The sequence below is a fragment of the Myotis daubentonii genome, chromosome 1 (assembly GCF_963259705.1).
Source record: "Myotis daubentonii chromosome 1, mMyoDau2.1, whole genome shotgun sequence".
Classification (NCBI taxonomy): domain Eukaryota; kingdom Metazoa; phylum Chordata; class Mammalia; order Chiroptera; family Vespertilionidae; genus Myotis; species Myotis daubentonii.
This window is the reverse complement of record NC_081840.1, coordinates 163,951,950-163,961,630: the sequence shown is the minus strand read 5'-3', so window position 1 is coordinate 163,961,630 and position 9,681 is coordinate 163,951,950. Positions and strand designations below refer to the sequence as shown.

General features: G+C 38.9%; 1 pseudogene; it reads left to right on the top strand.

Moving 5' to 3' along the window:
• The first annotated feature begins 3,295 nt into the window (after positions 1–3,295).
• On the top strand, positions 3,296–3,843 carry LOC132215761 (calmodulin-like; annotated as a pseudogene).
• Positions 3,844–9,681: the final 5,838 nt, after the last annotated feature.

Below are 9,681 nucleotides of genomic sequence, written 5' to 3'. Positions count from 1 at the left end.
GACCAAGAGGGGAAGAAAAGATCACCATGTAGTTACTATAATAACTATAGAGTTCTACATATTAGTTCTGTATCCAAAATGCTCAAGTAACAGTGATGGAAACAGCTATCTGTGCATGTAACCCTGAAAAAATATTTTCCAAAAATTTTCATGTTGTAGGAGGGAACTGCTATATACTGATCTCTATTTCTCCCATGTAATGTAATTCTTGTGTTTAGCAGTGCAAGGACTTCAAGCCCTTTCTGCAGATATATATTTTTTATTGGTTCAAGCCCTTACACAAACTCTGAAAATTTAAATTTAGTGGTCAACGTATGCCTTCTCACTTGAAAGGACCCTGTTCCCAAGGAAGTAATAGGGAGATTTTAATAACAACAACAACAAGGCAAAATTATAGCCCAAATATGACCCGCCCAAAAGCACAATCTCATAGCAACTTTGGAGCATAACTCAGTTTTTCTCTGCGTTCTCCAAAGAAAATATCTTCCAAATGGTATTAGTAAGAAACATAGAATTTACATTCAGTTTATAGAGAGAGAGGGAGGGAGTCCTAACCGGTTTTGCTCAGTGGATAGAGCATCGGCCTGAGGATTCAAGGGTACCAGGTTCGATTCCAGTCAAGGGCATGTACCTTGGTTGCAGGCACATCCCCAGTGGGGGGTGTGCAGGAGGGAGCTGATCGATGTTTCTCTCTCATCGATGTTTCTAACTCTCTATCCCTCTCCCTTCCTCTCTGTAAAAAATCAATAAAATATATTTTTTAAAAAAAGAAAGAGAGAGGAAGGGTTTACATCATGTACTAGATAGAAAAGCCCAATAAAATTCCAAGTAAATATCTTTATTTCTCTTTCAGTCCATCACTCCATGCATGTCTTTTCCTTTTCCCTTAATTTTCTCCTAGCTTCTACCTTGCCCTGCCTATGTCTAAAACTTGCATTGTTCACTAGCCATATGTGGTTATTTAAATTTAAGTTAACTTAAATAAAATTATAAATTCAATTTCTCAGGTATACTAGTCACATTTTAAGTGCTCACTAGCCAGGTGTGGCCCATAGCTGCAATATTCAACAGAGATCAAGGGCATTTCCATTATTTCAGAAGTATTTATTGGACAATGCTGATCTGTCTCTTTCAAAAAGAAAAGGAAATAGAAGGAGGCTGCAGAGGAAGAGCTGCAAGAGGGTGGGGAAGAGTGCATGTTATAGTTCGCCTTACTCCTGGCCGAAGGCAGTTCCAGAGCTTCCTGTTCCGGCGGGAACTTGATAGCAACCTTGTCTCAAGTCTACTTTCTTCTCCTCTAGGAAAACCAATAGAACCACAAGAAGGGTAGGCAGGAAAAGCCTACAAGCTCTATCTTCAGTGAAAGTAGGAGACAGCAAACACTTGAAAACCCCAAATTCTTTGTGTGGGCAAACGCAAGTAAGTCTCATAAAATCTGCCTGGAAAGTTACAGCAGCATGCTAGGGAAAGGCAGAGAGGACAGGTGGGCTAGAGGGGACAGATCTCAGCAATGACCAACAAATATTAACTCCCAGAAAGGAAAGCCCCTTCTTAAGTAGAAAGTGCTGATTTCCAATGGGGTACAATCACTGTGGCTTCGTGACATAAGGTACTGAAAGTCCCCAGAGGTCCTGGCAGTGACAGGTCTAAGAAAGCACCATCTTTCAGAAGAGAGTGTGACACTTTGAAACATGAGGCCTGGGTTCTTGGCAGCAGTGTTTAGTAAAAGGAGAGTGGTCTGGGGCTAGGTCTGAGAGGTGGGGAGGCATGGCTTGGCTGCACAGAGGAGTTATATTGTAATTAATCCCTCCATCTCTTCAGCCCCACTCTCCTGGAAAATTGCCACCATCTTCTACAGTCTCCTGTTGCTATCTTGTTTGGAAAATTTAATTTATTCAAACCTGAGTATCAAAAACAGCAACAACAAAAAACAGTGTCCTGCTATTGAAATGCCCCCTCCCCCCACCACCACCACCTCCCCACAAAAAGAAAGATATGTTGAAATCCTAATCCTCAGACTCTCAGAGCATGACCTTATTTGGAAATAGGGTCATTGCAGATGTAATTCTTCAAGATGAGGTCATACTGGAGTAGGGTGCATCCTTACTTTAATATAACTGTGTCCTTATAAGAAAAGAAGAGGCACAGGGGAGAATACCATGTGACACTAATGGAGATTGAAGTGCGGCAGCCACAAGTCAGGGAATGTTAAAGATTGCTAACAAACACCAGAAGCTAAGGATTCTCCTCCACATGTTTCATAGGGGACATGGTCATGCTGACATTTTGATTCTAGACTTTTTTAGGCTCCAGAACTATGAGATAATACATTTCTGTTGTTTCAAACCATCCACTTTGTGATACTTTTTTATGGCAGCCCTAGGAAACTCATCTTTTCAAAGACACCATAAAAATAGGGAATAGCAACAAAAATCATTTATTTTGAACAAAAAAAAACTTCTCCAGAAAAATGTTGCCTCAAAAAGATAACAACACCACCTTTCAGCATGATTAAAGAAACAATTACAATTGTGAAGGAAATATAAGGATTCAAGGAGATGTGACTCAATAAGAGAAGCTATGTTTTTAGACATATGGCAATAAAGTGGTATCTAATAGAATTCAAGAAGAATATGTAAGAAAACAGAATTATTTAGGAATAAAACTAGATTACAGTATCACAAAAGATAGTGACACCATAGAAAGCACAAGAAGAGATGTACATGAGAAAATAAAATAAACAGAAATAAAGATATAAAAATGTTGAAGGTAATATGATACACAAAGGACAGGCCAAATATACCTAAGATTCACATAATTGGAATAAAAAAACAACAACAGAATAATAGAAGAGAAGCAGTATTTAAATACATTTCAAGAAAACTTTCTCAAATAAAAGACTTGACTCTAGCTCTTGAAGAACAAACTATAACCCTCAGAGAGGTTACACTGTGACACAGAATGGTCATTATTGAGACAGAACCTAAAACCAATTGTTTAATTTTAAAGATAAAGAATTTGGGGGAAGCAGAAAGATATATCAAGACAATTTTAGGTGAAAGAAAATCAAGATACTATCAAACTTCCCCTGCAATTATCTATGAAAAGATGGTGAAAAAAAAATTCCAAGGAAAAAAATGCAATGACTCAAGAAAAGAAAGTGTGACTCAAGCTTTTATACCTAACTAGGCAATCCTTCAAGTATAAAGGTGATAGAAGATTATTATTTTTTTAAAGACATATTTGCAAGTACTCAAGGAACAGAGTTCGAGTAGAGTGAGCTTGTGACCTCAGTGGTTGTGTGGTCATGTGTCGAAAGCCAGTACCACTTGCATCATGGCTGACCAACTGATTGAAGAGCAGATTGCAGAATTCAAAGAAGCTTTTTCACTATTTGACAAGGATGGTGATGGAACTTAACAACAAAGGAATCAGGAACTGTAATGAGGTCTCTTGAGCAGAATCTCATAGAAGTAGAGTTATAGGACATGGTTAAAGAAGTGGGTACAGATGCCAATGGCACAATTGACTTTCCAGAATTTCTGACAATGATGGCAAGAAAAATGAAAGACACAGAGAGTGAAGATGAATTAGAGAAGCATTCTATGTGTTTGATAAGAATGGCGATGGCTATACTAGTGCAGCAGAGCTTCGCCATGTGATGACACACCTTGGGGAGAAATAAACCGATGAAGAGGTTGATGACATGACCAGGGAAGCAGATATTGATGGTGATCAAGTAAACAATGAAGAGTTTGTACAAATGATGACAGCCACGTGAAGACATTGTACAGAATGTGTTCAGTTTCTTGTCAAAATTGTTTATTTGCCTTTTCTTTGTAACTTATCTGTAAAAGGTTTCTCCTACTGTCAAAAATATGCATTTGTAGTATTTAGGACTTCATTCCTCCATGTTTTCTTCCCTTATCTTACTGTCATTGTCCCAAAACCTTATTTTAGAAAATTGATCAAGTAACAGGTTGCATGTGACTTACTCTGCATATATCTAAGCCCTTCTGCACATCTAAACTTAGATGGAGTTGGTTAAATGAGGGAACATCTGGTTATGCCTTTCCTTAAGTAGTTTTCTTCAGGAACTGTCAGCATGTTGTTGATGTGTGAAGTAGTAACTCTGTGTGGACTATGGACCGTCAACAATATGTACTTAAAAGTTGCACTATTGAAAAATGGGTGTATTATCCAGCTACTCATACACTATTTTTTTTGTACTGCTGGTCGTGTACCAGGAACATTTTCTTTTATTGTTACTTACTTTTTAAACTTTGTTTAGCCATTTACAGAAAATTTGCTTATGGCACACTTTGCCTCAAATCCATTCCAAGTTGTATACTTGTTGGCCAATAAAATTTTTTTACTCCTCTCCCCTCCAAAAAAACTCAAGTAATTTTAGTCTTACAAGCCTTTTTCAAGAATTCTATTAAAAGATAAAATTCAGCTAACTAAAATATTATAGAAAAATAGCAGAGAAAGAATGGGTGGTAAGATTAAATATCTTTGATATTCAATATTTTTAAGGCACATATAAGATAAGAGCAAACAACTAAAAGTAATAAAATGAAAAAAATATAATGTAGTTTGAAAAGTATAAATAATATTAAAAATAACACTAAAAGGGGAAGAAATGTACAAATACACTAAGTCCAACATTGCTTTACTTAGAATAGCTAAAAATTAAATTATACCATTTAAAACTGGCAAATCTCAAAAATCTTAAGCATGCCTCTGATTGCCTATCCAGTTAAACTCTGTTGTTTTTGTGGGATGAAGAAAGGACTTGAAGATGTTTATGTAGAGCCTGATCTGTGGATAAGCGCTCAACAGAACAAACAATATAATGGGTCAGTTTACATATCAGAAATGGCACAATATTTCATTTATGGAATCTCATTTAAGTCTGTTGGTCTAGATACAGGGGTTCTCAAACTTTTTAAACAGGGGGCCAGTTCACTGTCCCTCAGACCGTTGGAGGGCCGGACTATAGTTTAAAAAAAAACTATGAACAAATTCCTATGCACACTGCACATATCTTATTTTGAAGTAAAAAAACAAAACGGGAACAAATACAATATTTGTATTTGCATGTGGTCCGAGGGCCGTAGTTTGAGGACCCCGGTCTAGAATAACTGGCTTTCTAATCTTATTTCTTCTCCTATATTCTCTTTTCCTCCATTTATCTTTATTTCTCTTTCCCTTTCCTTCTTCTTCTCTCTCCCTCCCTCCCTTCTCTCTCTCTCTCTCTCTCTCTCTCTCTCTCTCTCTCTCTCTCCCCCTCCCTCTCTCCCTTTTCCTGAGGTCAGAATATTTCAAGTAAAATACACTTTGGCTGCATAAATGGCTGTCTAGAAAGATAATGCAATCTTCTAAGTGATCACAGCAACAGAAGTTGACAATAGAAAGGGAATATATTGGCCTAGCTCCCAGAATAATAAGGAAAATAAAGAAGCTTGGCTTTGAAAGGACAAACATGAGCTCTAGGAGAAGTCTAGGCAACTGATAGACAGCCTTTCAGACACTACCCTTGTGGGGAATGAATTCTAAATTTTTTGAAGTATTTTTGATGCTTTGCTCAAAAGTAAAACTCCAAAAACTGTGTAGATCGCATGTTACAACACCAGATTGTAAGACGAAAATTAACCAGGAGAAGGTAGAATACATGCTGGGTAACAAAAGCAGCAAATGTCCAGTAGAAATGTCATGATCTGTGTGCCTACACTGGTAGGTTGGAATAAAGGGACCAGAACAATTCATTCCTATTTCAGAGTTATTAGAGAAGCTAAGAAACGGAGATGAGTCGAAGGAGGCACAACAATTAGAAGCTGTTTACCAAAGCTCTCTGTGCTCATGTCCACATCCTGTTTACCTTCTCTTTTCCAAAACTTCTTCAACTCATGGAGCTTACTCTGTACTCACACTCACTCTTGCTTGTTCATATCTTTCTCCCTGTGACATGCATGGTTCCTGCCTAGGGACATAACACTTTTCCAGATGTGCCCATGTTTCTGGTACTGCAAGACAGTTCCTTTAAGAGAATGTGCCATCTTGTTCATGGCACTAATTGAATTAATAGTTCATGCCTATTGAAATCATTGCTGGTACCCCTCTATGGTATCTGTGCTTTGAAACTTTTAGACTTTCAGCTCAATGGGGTGTATTCAATCGCCTTAAGTCAGGTCTGCTACAAAGAACCACTGGCAGTTGGGAAGATACGGCCAAACCCAGAAACATGTTGCCCAAGGCCAGCAAGTTGGCAACAGTTTTCCCCTAAGTTTCACAATTCTGTACAAAATTTTATTTTCTGATTTGGTATTGTAAAGATTCCATCTGTCTCCACTTTAGGGCAGTTTAGAAAACACTGGAAAAAATGTTGGGAGTAATCAAATCTTTCTTAGGTAGAGTTTTATTTTTGCTATGGTGCTATCTGGAATTTAAGAGCAAAACAAAACGAAACAACAACCGGAGAGCCGCTACAAAAGCCATCTGCTGCTGAAGGCCTTCAGCTATTCCTTTCCATACCTACTGCCAAGGGAGGTCCCCAAGACATTACGAGTCCAAAGCGAGAGTTCCAAATCCAAGCCTTTTACATAGCAAATCAGTACGAGTGGAAACACAATAACAGATACTTGTCATTTTTGCATATTTGAATATTTTTATATTCATAATAAATTCATTTGGAAATAAACATAACTTTGGAAGAGCATGGTGGCATTTTAATCATTCTTAAGCAGGAAAAAGGTAACTGTTTTTTGGCATGGAAACTTTCCACTTTTAGTAAGAGAAGAGTGAGAGAAGGCAGAGTACACTGTCAGTTCCACCAGGTTCAATTAATTGTTGAAATCAAACAAAAATAGCCTCTCGAGATACCCATTGTTCTGCAGCTGCTGGCTTCGGAATGTTTGCTGTCTCCTTCCTTCTGACTAATCACCATGGTTGCCCAGTTTCCTTTCCTGATTTCCTACCAGAGTTTGTGATGTGTCATGGGAAGAAAGGGCAACCCTCCCAACATTTCTTTCCAGGCCTTTTGAACACAGCCATCCTGGAGCACGTGGCCTTCTTTTCAAATTCCTGAATTTCTTGACCTGTCTGGACTCAGAGGCTGTGTTTGTGAGCATGCATGCTTGGGCTGCTTGATAAGGGAGCCTAAGTGGCTTCCTGTTTGAAAGAGGTCAGAAAGATGTGAATCTTGAATGGAATCCGTGCACAAGACCTAGCCCTGATGCATTTTCTTCTTCTTTTTTTTAAATCTCCCTTTGCTTCTTGCTGCTTTGTTGAAAGAGTTCTAGATTGCTAAAAGTATAATCTGCTTCTGAATTTAGCAATTACTGAAAGGGGTTATATCACGTGGAGATAGAATCCCATTTAGTTGAATGTCAAACTTCTAGGTACTTGGATGTCCGGAACATAGAAATGAACTTCAAAGTAAAAGGTAAAGACCACTAGCATAGTTGCAAAAACTCCATGCACTAAGACCCACACACTTCACATAGGAAAGTTTTAAAATTTGGAACACTGCCTGGTGTATGTTAAACACTACATAAATGTTTGTGGTTATTATCAGAACTTAGCTGTTTTTACATATAAATCTAGTAAACGTCATTTTCATGTTTCTCAGGGGAAAAACAGATTGCCAAAAGCATTAATGAACGATGGGAAAAGATAAAATGAGAATATTGTGGAAATCTAGCTATAATGAAACAGAAAGTTAAAAAAAATCACAATTGCAGTAGTTGGCCCATTTAAACTGCCAAAGGATCAGGAATATGTCACTCTGTTCTTTACAGACAGCACCCGAATGATCATAGTGACCCCCAAAGTCATCCAGAAAAATCCAATTAGCTTTCATATATTCTAAGAATGTAATGCAAGCCCTAGCTGGTTTTGCTCAGTGGATAGAGTGTCAGCCTGTAAACTGCAGTGTCCCAGGTTTGATTCCGGTCAAGGGCACATGCCCAGATTGCAAGCTTTATCGCCAGTAGAGGGCGTGCAGGAGGCAGCCAATCAATGATTCTCTCATCATTGATGTTTCTCTCTCACTCCTTCTCCCTCTCCCTTCCTCTCTGAAATCAACAAAAATATATTTTAAAAAAAGAATGTAATGCAAGATAATATTTTTTAAAAAATGAATGATTAAAAGGGGTGGACTGAAGCACTAAATAGTATTTTTATCAACTATCTTGGAAAATATATTTAAATAGGGCAGCTCATGCATCAACAGTTACCGTGAAGCCTTGCTGAATACCATGATGCTGTCAAATTTGAAGACAGCCCACCATGTAGTCTAGTGCTCTGCACAGGCATGGCTTAAAGACTGAGGTGAACTCTGCAGTCCTCTCCCCGGACTGGACCACGTGGGGCTCTCCTTATAACTAGCTGTCTGATGGTGAGGAAGCCTCCAGCTTGCCTTCCAGGAGAATGCAACTCCTTTGCTCAGGATGAGTCACCACAGTCTATTTACAACCCGCCTAATTGGTGTGTATGCTGACATCGGTTCCCCACTGTCAGCCTAGGCAGCAGGGCTCAAACATGATTCAGAGTATCCTTCAGTTATGTCTCCTGCCCACATGTGCATGTCACAGCTCTCCCCAGGTATCCATCATCATCAAAAACACTTGCTGCCACATTGCACCTCACACATCCTGTTCTTTGACTTTCATTCCCTTGTTCCCAATGTGGCCTCTCCCTGACAGTTCTCTCCCCATCCACTCACCACCTCAATATCTAGCTCAGTAGGTCTCAACATGGGCCAGTTTTGTCCCCGAGGGGACATCTGGCAATGTCTCAAGATGTTTTCAATTGTCATAACTGGGAGTAAGGTACTAACCAGCATGAAGTGGACAGAGGCCAGTGATGCTGCTAAACATCTCACAGTGCACACACCAGACCTTCAACACAAAGTATTACTCAGTCCAAAATGCCAATGGTGCCGAGATCTCACTGGTCCCCATTTCAAATCTCACCTCCCCTGAACGCTTCTCTGCCCTGTACTCCTTACTGTATGAGCCAGGTTAGGGCTCTCTACTCTCCCCTTTTAGTCCTTGAAACGGTATTCTTTCTTTGAGATTTCCACACTGTGGCAAAATTGCCTTTGTGTAGTTCCCTTTCCCCTAATTAACTTGAAGCTCTTTTTTCATCCATGTATGACCAGCACTTGGACTAATACCTAGCTCATTGTAAGTTTTTTAAAAATGTTTGAATGATTAAATGAAAAAGGAACAATTTGGTTTCAAGCTCTATGCCCTTGCTTTTCTGCTAATTAGTTGGCCGTATCAAAGACATCTTGCTGATCCTCTTGAGAATTTTAAAATACAGAGTAAGTGGTCCTTATCCTCTTACATTCCATTAGATCTGTGTTCTAGAGTGTCTCATCGTCTTTGATGATAATCTTTGGATGGTGTTAACAGCACATTTAATGCTAACAATGAGCCCATATTTCACTGCAAATAATCTGCTTTGGAATTATTTTCTATTTAAGAGAGCAGTTTCTGCGGTCAGATTAAGTTCCTGCCTGTGTTCATTTCTGGGATCTACCACCTACTACTGTGCGACCTTGAGCAAATTACTTAAGTTCTCTGTGCCTCAATTTAGTGTCCGAAAAGTGGGGGCAACCATGGAACAGAACTCATAGATTTGTTATGAAGATTAATTGAGCTAATATTGGTCAAA